The sequence below is a fragment of the Ranitomeya imitator genome, chromosome 10 (assembly GCF_032444005.1).
Source record: "Ranitomeya imitator isolate aRanImi1 chromosome 10, aRanImi1.pri, whole genome shotgun sequence".
NCBI classification, from domain to species: domain Eukaryota; kingdom Metazoa; phylum Chordata; class Amphibia; order Anura; family Dendrobatidae; genus Ranitomeya; species Ranitomeya imitator.
In genome coordinates, this window is record NC_091291.1 from 140,888,484 (window position 1) to 140,903,767 (window position 15,284).

Here is a 15,284-nt window from a genome sequence, read left to right on the forward strand (position 1 = left end):
CCTCAGCTGTTAGCTCTATAATAACTGGTTATCAAGAATAAAGGGGTCTCTTGACATTTTTTTTAAATAATTTAAATAAACAAAGTGGGGTCCACCTCATTTTTGACAACCAGCCAAGCTAAAGCAGACAGCTGGGGGCTGGTATTCTCAGGCTGGTAAGGGGCCATGATTATTGCCCCCTTAGCCTACAAACAATGATTCAGGCTAATTTATTTGAAATAAACATAAAAAAAGCACAGAATAATGGTTGTTTAGTATCTTTTGTCTTTTACAGGTGACATGGGCTTCAGTGGATTAGGCGTAAGGGTGAGAACCCTTACGCCTAATCCACTGAAGCCCATGTCACCTGTAAAAGACAAAAGATACTAAACAACCATTATTCTCACCTTTACGTCAAATCCACAGGATAAATACATGTACTTACAAATTGATCTTAAATGCGGTTTCCGAATATAGAAATCCCTCGTTTCCTGGCAGCAGTTTGTTTCCTCCAAGAGCCTAAAGATATATAGAATAGAGATACATTTACAAGTTTGATTGTATACAAATAAAAATAGTGAACAAATTAAAAATGTGATTGAAGTGAAAGGATACATTTTCCAAAACTGCACAGTGTGCCCTGTTGGTCAGTGCCCTTGTTCTGCCCTCTAGGTAATGCAGAGAGGGACGAAGACCTCCATGTTTGATGTTGAATGTTGTCCTTGTCAGCCTGACATAAGAGCTTGTACCTGGCACAGGCGGAGACACCACGATGCATTAAATGAGCCGAGAAACTTTATTAACACGAACATAATGTGTCACGAAGATCTCAATCTCCTTGACCAATAACGAGAAATAATCATAGAAGACAGACAGCCAAGGGCCGAGCGAGCCACTTACATCTTCCCAGCTTGTCCGTGCCAAAATAATTAAAGTCTGTCCTCTGGCAATCACAGCCGCTGTTTGTTCTCTGCCTTCTTGTTTGTTTTTCAGTAATAGCAGCAGCACTTCATGAAATGCAGAAACCCTGCACGCAGGTAGCAGACAGGCGCATCAGGAGCATCAGGAGCCGGCGTTATCTCCACGGCTGCAAAAAGGGATTTTAATTAACAGAAAATAGGAGTTTAAGATAAAAACGGAAGGAAGATGGAAAGATACAAGAAGCAATAAAGCACAAACTACCGACAGCAAGTGCTGCCACGCGTCAATACATGAGAATACAAAATTGTACTGTATAAATATATATGTGTTATAATTATCAGACAAGACAAACTGGAAGCGATATAGGTTATAAGAAACATCAGAAAAGAATTCATGCAAAACTGAGATTCTGAATTTCCAATAACTGTTTTATGTGTTTATTATAAAAAGGTTTTAAATGATCTAACTTATAATGTGGGCCCAAACTCTTCATGTATATAGTATTTTCCATTGATCCTGAGTTACATCCTGTATTATACCCCAGAGCTGCGCTCACTATTCTGCTGGTGCAGTCACTGTGTACATACATTACTGATCCTGAGTTACATCCTGTATTATACTCCAGAGCTGCACTCACTATTCTGCTGGTGCAGTCACTGTGTACATACATTACATTACTGATCCTGAGTTACATCCTGTATTATACTCCAGAGCTGCACTCACTACTCTGCTGGTGCAGTCACTGTGTACATACATTACATTACTGATCCTGAGTTACATCCTGTATTATACCCCAGAGCTGCACTCACTATTCTGCTGGTGCAGTCACTGTGTACATACATTACATTACTGATCCTGAGTTACCTCCTGTATTATACTCCAGAGCTGCACTCACTATTCTGCAAGTTTCACAGCTGAAATCCCCACTTCTCCTACCGCACTTCTACCCCACTTCTCCTACCGCACCTCTCCTACCGCACTTCTCCTACCGCACCTCTCCTACCGCACTTCTCCTACCGCACTTCTCCTACCGCACTTCTCCTACCGCACCTCTCCTACCGCACTTCTCCTACCGCACTTCTCCTACCGCACCTCTCCTTCCGCACCTCTCCTACCGCACTTCTCCTACAGCACTTCTCCTACCGCACCTCTCCTTCCGCACCTCTCCTACCGCACTTCTCCTACAGCACTTCTCCTACCGCACTTCTCCTACCGCACCTCTCCTACCGCACTTCTCCTACCGCACTTCTCCTACCGCACTTCTCTTACCGCACTTCTCCTACCGCACCTCTCCTTCCGCACCTCTCCTACCGCACTTCTCCTACCGCACTTCTCCTACCGCACCTCTCCTTCCGCACCTCTCCTACCGCACTTCTCCTACAGCACTTCTCCTACCGCACCTCTCCTACCGCACTTCTCCTACCGCACTTCTCCTACAGCACTTCTCCTACCGCACCTCTCCTACCGCACTTCTCCTACCGCACTTCTCCTACCGCACTTCTCCTACCGCACCTCTCCTACCGCACTTCTCCTACCGCACTTCTCCTACCGCACTTCTCCTACCGCACTTCTCCTACCGCACCTCTCCTACCGCACTTCTCCTACCGCACCTCTCCTACCGCACTTCTCCTACCGCACTTCTCCTACCGCACTTCTCCTACCGCACTTCTCCTACAGCACTTCTCCTACCGCACCTCTCCTACCGCACCTCTCCTACAGCACTTCTCCTACAGCACTTCTCCCGCCGCACTTCTCCTACCGCACCTCTCCTACCGCACTTCTCCTATCGCACTTCTCCTACCGCACTTCTCCTACTGCACTTCTCCTACCGCACTTCTCCTACCGCACCTCTCCTACCGCACTTCTCCTACCGCACTTCTCCTACCGCACTTCTCCTACCGCACTTCTCCTACCGCACCTCTCCTACCGCACTTCTCCTACCGCACCTCTCCTACCGCACTTCTCCTACCGCACTTCTCCTACCGCACTTCTCCTACAGCACTTCTCCTACCGCACCTCTCCTACCGCACCTCTCCTACAGCACTTCTCCTACAGCACTTCTCCCGCCGCACTTCTCCTACCGCACCTCTCCTACCGCACTTCTCCTATCGCACTTCTCCTACCGCACTTCTCCTACTGCACTTCTCCTACCGCACTTCTCCTACCGCACTTCTTCCGCCGCACTTCTCCCGCCGCACTTCTCCCACCGCATGTTCATTACTTATTTCTTTGTTTATGACACTGGGAACTTTGTATCACATAGTCAGATCAGTGATGGATTCTGTATCCTCTGCGTAGACACAGGATGCTTCATGTCCTCACATCCCCTACGAGATGCTTCATATTTCACACAAAGCATCAAAGTCTGTAAATATCACAGCTATCGATATAAGTGAAATCCGTGAGAAGCGCAGTGGAGGATCAGGATCACAGGGGTGACAGCCATGCTCCCTGCCTGGGGGCCTCCAACATTGCTGACATATCCAGCCGCAGTATGGAGACACCATGACAGATCGTGTGAATATGAACCCTGCACAGAATGCACGTGTCAATTACGCCATCATCTTCTCCCAAAGGATTTCACTACTTTCCAGATTCAGTATTTTCTGCTGAGGTTGTATTTATACACAGTACATATAGGGAGGGGGTATCAGGGCAGCAGCTTGGACTATAGACCACCGCAAGCTCCAATATGCAATGCCAATGAAGGACAATAAAGGCGCGGCGCTAAAATAGGTCAGCAATTAGGGATCATTAAAATGGGATAAAGAAGACCTGGTGACAACACGTCTTCATGATATGATCTAGTTATCTGTACAAGTACTGGGGGATTCCATGCAGCGGTGTACTGGGCGATTACACGCAGCGGTGTACTGGGCGATTACACGCAGCGGTGTACTGGGCGATTACACGCAGCGGTGTACTGGGCGATTACATACAGCGGTGTACTGGGCGATTACACGCAGCGGTGTACTGGGCGATTACACGCAGCGGTGTACTGGGCGATTCCATACAGCGGTGTACTGGGCGATTACACGCAGCGGTGTACTGGGCGATTACACGCAGCGGTGTACTGGGCGATTACATACAGCGGTGTACTGGGCGATTACACGCAGCGGTGTACTGGGCGATTACACGCAGCGGTGTACTGGGCGATTACATACAGCGGTGTACTGGGCGATTACAAGCAGCGGTGTACTGGGCGATTACATACAGCGGTGTACTGGGCGATTACACGCAGCGGTGTACTGGGCGATTACACGCAGCGGTGTACTGGGCGATTACACGTAGCGGTGTACTGGGCGATTACACGCAGCGGTGTACTGGGCGATTACATGCAGCGGTGTACTGGGCGATTACACGCAGCGGTGTACTGGGCGATTACACGCAGCGGTGTACTGGGCGATTACACACAGCGGTGTACTGGGCGATTACACGCAGCGGTGTACTGGGCGATTACACGCAGCGGTTTACTGGGCGATTACACGCAGCGGTGTACTGGGCGATTACACGCAGCGGTGTACTGGGCGATTACATGCAGCTTTGTACTGGGCGATTACATACAGCGGTGTACTGGGCAATTACACGCAGCGGTGTACTGGGCGATTCCATGCAGCGGTGTACTGGGCGATTCCATGCAGCGGTGTACTGGGCGATTACACGCAGCGGTTTACTGGGCGATTACACGCAGCGGTGTACTGGGCGATTACACGCAGCGGTGTACTGGGCGATTACATGCAGCTTTGTACTGGGCGATTACACACAGCGGTGTACTGGGCAATTACACGCAGCGGTGTACTGGGCGATTCCATGCAGCGGTGTACTGGGCGATTCCATGCAGCGGTGTACTGGGCGATTCCATGCAGCGGTGTACTGGGCGATTACACGCAGCGGTGTACTGGGCGATTACACGCAGCGGTGTACTGGGCGATTACACGCAGCGGTGTACTGGGCGATTACACGCAGCGGTGTACTGGGCGATTACACGCAGCGGTGTACTGGGCGATTACACGCAGCGGTGTACTGGGTGATTCCACGCAGCGGTGTACTGGGCGATTACATGCAGCGGTGTACTGGGCGATTACACGCAGCGGTGTACTGGGCGATTCCATACAGCGGTGTACTGGGCGATTACACGCAGCGGTGTACTGGGCGATTCCATACAGCGGTGTACTGGGCGATTACACGCAGCGGTGTACTGGGCGATTCCATGCAGCGGTGTACTGGGCGATTACACCCAGCGGTGTACTGGGCGATTCCATACAGCGGTGTACTGGGCGATTACACACAGCGGTGTACTGGGCGATTCCATGCAGCGGTGTACTGGGCGATTACACCCAGCGGTGTACTGGGCGATTACATGCAGCTTTGTACTGGGCGATTACATACAGCGGTGTACTGGGCGATTACACGCAGCGGTGTACTGGGCGATTCCATGCAGCGGTGTACTGGGCGATTACACGCAGCGGTGTACTGGGCGATTACATGCAGCTTTGTACTGGGCGATTACATACAGCGGTGTACTGGGTGATTACACGCAGCGGTGCGGCGGTGGCCGGAGGATTGCTGCACTTGCTCCAGCAGCTGTAACTTATCTCTCTCAAGGCTATGTGCACATGCTAAAAATCATATACGAAAAAGCACCAAATAAAAAGGTAATAATAAAATATAGAAACTTTATTGAAACCAAATATGTAAAACCATAGAGCTAAAGGTAAGCCCAATAGGGTGGGACCACGGTCAGTGCACACGTGGCAGATTTGGTGCGTTTTGTCACTTTTTTTTACTGCACAGATTTGTGACAAAAACAGATGCCAGAAGAGTGAATGACAAGCCCGATGTGTCATGCACACGAGTGTTTTTGACTTGCAGATTTGGGGCAGAAAATAATCTGCAGGATGTCGATTCTCTGTGCGTTTTTCAACAATGACTTCACTCAAATCAATTAAAAACACATAAAAAAAACGCACCTGAAAAGAGGCAAAAACGCACATTTCTGCAGAAGCATTTTTCCTGCCCAGAGATTCAGAAATGGTGCAGACATTTTCCTCTGTGTGTGCACATCCCCTTAGGGCTCCTGCGGACGACTGCATTTTCAGTCCAAGTGCTACCCGACAAAACATCAGATCACACTCGGACCAATGTTATTCTATGGCGCCGTGCATGTGTCAGATCTGGTCTTTGGAGAACGCCAGTCCAAGGAAAAAAGCGCTGCACATCCGATATTCAGGTGGCACTCCGCCATGCAAGTCAATAAGTGCATAAAAACCGCCGGTCTGCAGTCGGATGACATCTGAGTGCAATCGGATTTGTATGGACTGTCAGAAGGGACAAGATGGAGAAATTTTGTTCTCCTTACTGTGTGGTGTGAATCTCTCATGTGAGAGACTGTGATCGCACTGCGCTGACACTCGGGTCAAACAATCACACACATATCTTAGTGTCATCCAATTATCTTGGATGTGAGAATCGGAGAACAGGAGCGGAGAGGATGGAGAACTTAACATTGTTTGAGTCCATGGATGTCATCTGAGTGCAGTCCAATGTATCACATGAATCATACACTTACATGGGTCCGAATTCTGGAGCCACTTGTAGCATGCTGGGATTGCAGATCTGCACAGCCCCATAGTATAACATTGGGCCGAGCGCTATCCCATAGTATAACATTGGGCCGAGCGCTATCCTATAAAACATTAGAGAGCACCTGGCCGTGTCATACGCGCGTGTGAACGAGTCCATAGACTTCTATCAGAAGATCCATACTCAGATCGTGAACCACGGGTGTGTGCTGGCTCCAGGCTGCCTTCACATACTGGATTTAGTGATGCTCTATTTTATTGCATTTTTCTAAAGAATGTTAGTTTTGTTTTATGCTCACGATTTGAAGAAAAAAAAATTAGTACAAATTTATAAGGCCGATATCTTTGGATAAACTGAGTATTTCGGAATGGATTTTGGCAAAAATTTAGGTTTAATAAAATCCGTCAAATGTATTTAGCCTTGCAGTAAACCACACTCACTGGATAACGTTTTGACAAGTGGGGCGCAAAAAGCAAACACTTTTTGGTTCTCCATTTATACGAACAACTGGCATAAAGTGTGTCTGAATGTAAACCGACACATGAAACCATCCAATGGAGGAAAACTGGTAGAAAAGGTGCAGAAGACGGAGCTGGTGTATCCAGAAGAAGCAAAGCGGTCAGACATTTTATGAAGTGTTGGGATGTAGTAGATGTGCACTGCTCCCAGGAAGCTGCGCGACCACCAGAATTAATAGTCTGTGAAAAGATCGATCAATAGATCAATAAGTCACCGGCCGCTCCTGCACTGGTCTCGGGGCTCCGGAGGCAGCTGGGGTCTTGTCTCCTTAATTACAGATTCCTATGGCTGCAAAATATTTGGAGCCCAAGCAAAATAAAAGACAATTTCCTGGCAAATTGGAGTCTTGCAATGTGCACATAAATCCTCAGTGCTCATCTCTGCGGTCGCCGGGGTGTTGGAAGCAATCAATATAACATCTCATAAAAAATAACCTATGGGAAGAAGGAACCTAATTAATTTGCACATAATTTGTTATTCGCGGGAAGTCATTGGGGTCGTCCTAAATGAGCATAAAAAGAAAAAATACCCCCCCAACTCACCGCATTACATGTTCCAGGGGCCCCACATTACACACAGGTTACACGACGAACCAAGCGGAATGGCTACAGCCAAGTGGGCTGTATTAATGGCGCCATACATCAGATTTTACAGCAGGTTTCATAATAGTCATTAGGGCCATAAAGTCTGATTTATGCGCCTATAAAATGAGATGACTCCATCTAAACGCATGTGAAGATATCTCTCCATACACGTCGGGGAGACGGGGTCCTGGAATCACCTCCTGGAGAACAGTCATTGTAGCAAATAGACGCCGGCGGAGGGTGATAAATGGGGAATGGGACATGGAAACGTAACCGGACACAAAAGTCAGGGGCGGCTCTGGGATAATGAGTGTAATGAAAAAACAATAAAGTGGCAGTAAATCCTGGACGGAATGGACTGCAGCGATTTACACAAGGGTTTCATTACAGTAAGGTAACGGGGCGGTGGGACCCCCACAATCGCACCTATGTATGACCTCTATGCCTGAGCCCCAGTGGCGTAACTAGAACCGATGGGCTCTGGGGCAAAATTTGTACCTCCCCCCCTCCCCCCCAACTCCACATGTTGGTCAGATGTACTGGTCCTTGTAGCATTTTATATCCTATTAGGACATACGTGATGCCCCCTCCCCCATTATGTAGTAATGTGCCCCATCTTGTACTAATGTCCTCCATCCTGGGCCCCTCCCTGGTATATACGTCCCCCATCCAGGTATATATGTCCCCCATCCTGGTATATATGTCCCCCATCCTGGTATATATGTCCCCATCCTGGTATATATGTTCCCCATCCTGGACACCTTCCTGGTATATATGTCCCCCATCCTGGTACATATGTCCCCCATCCTGGTACATATGTCCCCCATCCTGGTACATATGTCCCCCATCCTGGTACAGATGTCCCCCATCCTGGTATAGATGTCCCCCATCCTGGTATAGATGTCCCCCATCCTGGTATAGATGTCCCCCATCCTGGTATATACACTGCTCAAAAAAAAAGGGAACACAAACAACAGAACCTAACTCCAAGTAAATCAAACTCCTGTGAACTCAAACTGTCCACTTAGGAAGCGACACTGCTGACAATCAATTTCACATGCTGTTGTGCAAATGGAATAGACAACCGATGGAAATTATTGGCAATTATCAAGACCCTCTTAATAAAGGAGCGGTTCTGCAGGTGGACACCACAGACCACATCTCAGTACCAATGCTTTCTGGCTGATGTTTTGGTCACTTTTGAATGTTGGTTGTACTTTCACACTCATAGTAGCATGAGACGGACTCAACAACCCACACAAGTGGCTCAGGGAGTGCAGCTCATCCAGGATGGCACATCAATGCGAGCTGTGGCAGGAAGATTTGCTGTGTCTGTCAGCATAGTGTCCAGAGGCTGGAGGCTCCATCAGGAGACAGGCCAGAACACCAGGAGACATGGAGGGGCTGTAGGAGGGCAACAACCCAGCAGCAGGACCGCTACCTCCGCCTTTGTGCAAGGAGGAACAGGAGGAGCACTGCTAGAGCCCTGCAAAATGACCTCCAGCAAACCACAAATGTGCATGTGTCTGCACAAACGGTTAGAAACAGCCTCCATGAGGATGGTCTGAGTGCCCGACGTCCACAGATGGGGTTGTGCTCACAGCCCAACAACGTGCAGGACGCTTGGCATTTGCCACAGAACACCAGGATTGGCAAATTCGCCGCTGGCACCCTGTGCTCTTCACAGATGAAAGCAGGTTCACACTGAGCACATGTGACAGACGTGACAGAGTCTGGAGATGCCGTGGAGAGCCATCTGCTGTCTGCAACATCCTTCAGCACGACCGGTAATGGTTTGGGGTGGCATTTCTTTGGAGGGCCGCACAGCCCTACATGTGCTCGCCAGAGGTAGCCTGACTGCCATTAGGTACCGAGATGAAATCCTCAGACCCCTTGTGAGACCATATGCTGGTGTGGTTGGAAACAAATGCATCTCTGCCTCATCTTGATGTTTTTTTCTAATTTTTGGAGGATCTCTGAATCCTCTTCTTGTGCTCTTGCTGTTTAGAATGCTGGTGCGGTTGGCCCTGGGTTCCTCCTAATCCAGGACAATGCCAGACCTCATGTGGCTGGAGTGTGTCAGCAGTTCCTGCAAGGTGAAGGCATTGAAGTTATGGACTGGCCCGCCTGTTCCCCAGACCTGAATCCGATTGAACACATCTGGGACATCATCTCTCGCACCATCCACCAAAGTCACGTTGCACCACAGACTGTCCCGGAGTTGGCGGATGCTTTAGTCCAGGTCTGTGAGGAGATCCCTCAGGAGACCATCCGCCGCCTCATCAGGAGCATGCCCAGGCGTTGTACAGTAGGGAGGTCATACAGGCACGTGGAGGCCACACACAATACTGAGCATCATTTCCTTGTTTTGAGGCATTTTCACTGAAGTTGGATCAGCCTGTAACGTAATTTTCCACTTTGATTTTGAGCATCATTCCAACTCCAGACCTCCGTGGGATATTAGTTGTGATTTACGTTGATCATTTTTAGGTTTTATTGTTCTCAACACATTCCACTATGTAACGAATAAAGATTTACAACTGGAATATTTCAGTGATATCTAGGATGTGGGATTTTAGTGTTCCCTTTATTTTTTTGAGCAGTGTATGTTCCCCAACCTGGACACCTACCTTGTATATATGTCCCCCTTCCTGGTATATACATCCCCCATCTTGGTATATATAACCCCCATCATGGTATATATGTCCCCCATCCTGGACACCTTCCTAGTATACAGTATATGGATGTATTATTTCCTATTACCATGTGCATTATTGGACTGGTTTTTGTAAACTATTACTAGAAACAGTAAAAAAACAAAACCATAGACAAAGAGGTAAGTCCGCGACACGAAACAATTCAATAACTGCGCCACTAAGATGTCACCATGGCGAGGTCAGGTAATAAAGCCCCCAGAAATAAAGCAGACGGAGAACTCACAGGGATATATGTGTGAGAGCTGAATTGTTTTTTTCCAGCCCACAGACACACAAGGGCACAGCCATAATGCACAGTCAGGAGGATTAATGACAAATGCTTCTTCCAGAAATCCTCAGTCTTGGGGTAATCTGAAGGCTGCGAGATCTGCAGTGGGCACGGATGATATGTAATGTCCGGGTGTGAAGGATAATGGAGTCACCGCTACAATACAGGAATAAAGAACGTCAGCAGCAGATGGAGGATGAGGGCAACGTCTGCACCTATAAGTGCCAATATTGTTTCTAAAAGGGTTTTTTCCTCTTCTTCGTAGATGAGGGTTATTGGATAGAGCCTGTAATACAAACACTTCTGCAATTTATTGCTTATTAAAATTTGCAGCCGTCACTGAGATATTAACACTTTTGTTTAGAATTTGTTGCCTAGGAGACCGACCACCACTGCTGTCCAGGTTGTTAGCACAGCATTGACGCTGGCCAGGATTAGGAGGTAACTGTGCTCCATTGATGCTGGCCAGCTGCAAAACATTGCTTACACAATCTATAGAAAAGAGCTCATCAGCACTGCATGTATGGCCACCGCTGCTGCACCGTACTGGTGGTCGGTCGTCTAGGCAATGAGCCAAAAGAAGAAAAAAAAAAGTGCTACTATCTCAAGAACAAATTACACTTTTAACAAACAATAAATTGCAAAAGTGTTTGCTTATTTCTGCCCCGTCTGACAATATACATCTATAAAGATGGAAACAATCCTTTAAAGGGGATGTCAAGAAATAAAACAACATGGCTGCTTTCTTCACGCTGGCATTATTCACTGCATTACACAATCTGCCTTCTCCTCGTTGATGAGCGGGGTATAGTCCCCAGTAAGGAGCAGCGTGAAATCATAAAGGGAGATTCCTAGAATGGAAAGTTATCCCATCCAATCTAACATTTGTCAGAGGGTCATGTCCTCTAATTACACCCCACATGATTGCCACGCTTTTCACAGTTCACTTCATGGCAGCACCATTGGAAATATTTTGCAGGAGCCCGTTGTACCTGTGATTTCACCACAAAGAAGCCTGTACAATAAAGGTCAATAATGCCAGGGGCGCTTGGTGGATCTAAGGCAAGAGTAGTCTGGTGTAAGCAACGCCCACTGCACTAGCCTGGGGAAGCGACGCTCACTGGACTAGTCTGGGGTAAGCAACGCCCACTGGACTAGTCTGGAGAAAGCATCAACCACTGGACTAGTCTGGAGAAAGCAACGCTCACTGGACTAGTCTGGAGAAAGCATCAACCACTGGACTAGTCTGGGGTAAGCATCACCCACTGCACTAGTCTCGTGTAAGCAACGCCCACTGGACTAATCTGGGGAAAGCAACGCCCACTGCACTAGTCGGGGAAGCGACGCTCACTGGACTAGTCTGGGGTAAGCAACGCCCACTGGACTAGTCTGGGGAAAGCATCGACCACTGGACTAGTCTGGGGAAAACAATGCCCACTGGGCTAGTCTAGTGAAATAAACGGACACTGGGCTAGTCTAGGGAAAGCATCGTCCTCTGGGCTAGTCTAGGGAAAGCATCACCCTCTGGGCTAGTCTAGGGAAAGCATCGCTCCCTGGACTAGTCTGGGGAAAGTGACGCTCACTGGACTAGTCTGGGGAAGCAAAGCTCACTGATGCTCACTGGACTAGTCTGAGGAAAGTGATGCTCACTGCACTAGTCTGGGGAAGAGACGCTCACTGCACTAGTCTGGAGAAAGTGACGCTCACTGCACTAGTCTGGGGAAAGTGACGCTCACTGGACTAATCTGGGGAAAGTGATGTTCACTGGACTAGTCTGGGGAAAGCGACGCTCACTGGACTAGTCTGGGGAAGCGAAGCTCACTGATGCTCACTGGACTAGTCTGAGGAAAGTGATGCTCACTGTACTAGCCTGGGGAAGTGACGCTCACTGGACTAATCTGGGTAAAGTGATGCTCACTGGACTAGTCTGGGGAAAGCGACGCTCACTGGACTAGTCTGGGGAAAGTGATGCTCACTGGACTAATCTGGGGAAGCGACGCTCACTGGACTAGTCTGGGGAAAGTGACGTTCACTGGACTAGCCTGGAGAAAGCATCGACCACTGGAGTAGTCTGGGGAAAGTGACGCTCACTGGACTAGTCTGGGGAAGCAAAGCTCACTGATGCTCACTGGACTAGTCTGGGGAAAGTGACGTTCACTGGACTAGCCTGGAGAAAGCATCGCTCCCTGGACTAGTCTGGGGAAAGTGACGCTCACTGGACTAGTCTGGGGAAGCAAAGCTCACTGATGCTCACTGGACTAGTCTGAGGAAAGTGATGCTCACTGCACTAGTCTGGGGAAGCGACGCTCACTGCACTAGTCTGGGGAAAGTGACGTTCACTGGACAAGCCTGGAGAAAGCATCGACCACTGGACTAGTCTGGGGAAAACAATGCCCACTGGGCTAGTCTAGTGAAATAAACAGACACTGGGCTAGTCTAGGGAAAGCATCGCCCTCTGGGCTAGTCTAGGGAAAGCATCGCTCCCTGGACTAGTCTGGGGAAAGTGACGCTCACTGGACTAGTCTGGGGAAGCAAAGCTCACTGGACTAGTCTGAGGAAAGTGATGCTCACTGCACTAGTCTGGGGAAGCGACGCTCACTGCACTAGTCTGGGGAAAGTGACGTTCACTGGACAAGCCTGGAGAAAGCATCGACCACTGGACTAGTCTGGGGAAAACAATGCCCACTGGGCTAGTCTAGTGAAATAAACGGACACTGGGCTAGTCTAGGGAAAGCATCGTCCTCTGGGCTAGTCTAGGGAAAGCATCGCCCTCTGGGCTAGTCTAGGGAAAGCATCGCTCCCTGGACTAGTCTGGGGAAAGTGACGCTCACTGGACTAGTCTGGGGAAGCAAAGCTCACTGATGCTCACTGGACTAGTCTGAGGAAAGTGATGCTCACTGCACTAGTCTGGGGAAGCGACGCTCACTGGACTAGTCTGGAGAAAGTGATGCTCACTGCACTAGTCTGGGGAAGCGATGCTCACTGGACTAGTCTGGTGTAAGCAACGCCCACTGCACTAGTCTCGGGAAGCGACGCTCACTGGACTAGCCTGGAGAAAGCATCGACCACTGGACTAGTCTGGGGAAAACAATGCCCACTGGGCTAGTCTAGTGAAATAAACGGACACTGGGCTAGTCTAGGGAAAGCATCGTCCTCTGGGCTAGTCTAGGGAAAGCATCGCCCTCTGGGCTAGTCTAGGGAAAGCATCGCTCCCTGGACTAGTCTGGGGAAAGTGACGCTCACTGGACTAGTCTGGGGAAGCAAAGCTCACTGATGCTCACTGGACTAGTCTGAGGAAAGTGATGCTCACTGCACTAGTCTGGGGAAGCGACGCTCACTGCACTAGTCTGGGGAAAGTGACGTTCACTGGACAAGCCTGGAGAAAGCATCGACCACTGGACTAGTCAAGGGAAAACAATGCCCACTGGGCTAGTCTAGTGAAATAAACGGACACTGGGCTAGTCTAGGGAAAGCATCGTCCTCTGGGCTAGTCTAGGGAAAGCATCGCCCTCTGGGCTAGTCTAGGGAAAGCATCGCTCCCTGGACTAGTCTGGGGCAGCAAACCTCACTGATGCTCACTGGACTAGTCTGAGGAAAGTGATGCTCACTGTACTAGTCTGGGGAAGCGACGCTCACTGGACTAGTCTGGAGAAAGTGATGCTCACTGCACTAGTCTGGGGAAGCGATGCTCACTGGACTAGTCTGGTGTAAGCAACGCCCACTGCACTAGTCTCGGGAAGCGACGCTCACTGGACTAGCCTGGAGAAAGCATCGACCACTGGACTAGTCTGAGGAAAACAATGCCCACTGGGCTAGTCTAGTGAAATAAACGGACACTGGGCTAGTCTAGGGAAAGCATCGTCCTCTGGGCTAGTCTAGGGAAAGCATCGCCCTCTGGGCTAGTCTAGGGAAAGCATCGCTCCCTGGACTAGTCTGGGGAAAGTGACGCTCACTGAACTAGTCTGGGGAAGCAAAGCTCACTGATGCTCACTGGACTAGTCTGAGGAAAGTGATGCTCACTGCACTAGTCTGGGGAAGCGACGCTCACTGCACTAGTCTGGGGAAAGTGACGTTCACTGGACAAGCCTGGAGAAAGCATCGACCACTAGACTAGTCAAGGGAAAACAATGCCCACTGGGCTAGTCTAGTGAAATAAACGGACACTGGGCTAGTCTAGGGAAAGCATCGTCCTCTGGGCTAGTCTAGGGAAAGCATCGCCCTCTGGGCTAGTCTAGGGAAAGCATCGCTCCCTGGACTAGTCTGGGGCAGCAAACCTCACTGATGCTCACTGGACTAGTCTGAGGAAAGTGATGCTCACCGTACTAGTCTGGGGAAGCGACGCTCACTGGACTAGTCTGGAGAAAGTGATGCTCACTGCACTAGTCTGGGGAAGCGATGCTCACTGGACTAGTCTGGTGTAAGCAACGCCCACTGCACTAGTCTCGGGAAGCGACGCTCACTGGACTAGCCTGGAGAAAGCATCGACCACTGGACTAGTCTGGGGAAAGCAATTGCCCACTGGGCTAGTCTAGTGAAAAAAACGGACACTGGGCTAGTCTAGGGAAAGCATCGCTCCCTGGACTAGTCTGGGGAAAGTGACGCTCACTGGACTAATCTGGGGAAGCAACGCTCACTGGACTAGTCTAGGAAAGCGAAGCTCACTGATGCTCACTGGACTAGTCTGAGGAAAGTGATGCTCACTGCACTAGTTTG

At 49.4% G+C, this 15,284-nt stretch overlaps 1 long non-coding RNA gene across 2 annotated transcripts in view; it reads right to left on the minus strand.

The window, feature by feature from the left end:
* The window catches only part of LOC138652088 (uncharacterized), a 194,535-nt gene that overhangs the window by 123,880 nt on the left and 55,371 nt on the right, over positions 1-15,284 (minus strand). Inside the window, exons 4-6 of one of the 2 annotated variants that reach the window (XR_011315569.1) lie at positions 880-1,066; positions 595-728; positions 425-498 (exon numbers count right to left, since the gene is read on the minus strand). This is a non-coding gene — a long non-coding RNA (uncharacterized lncRNA). The remainder of the gene's footprint in view (positions 1-424; positions 499-594; positions 729-879; positions 1,067-15,284) is intronic. The other variant, XR_011315570.1, reaches the window with a different exon arrangement.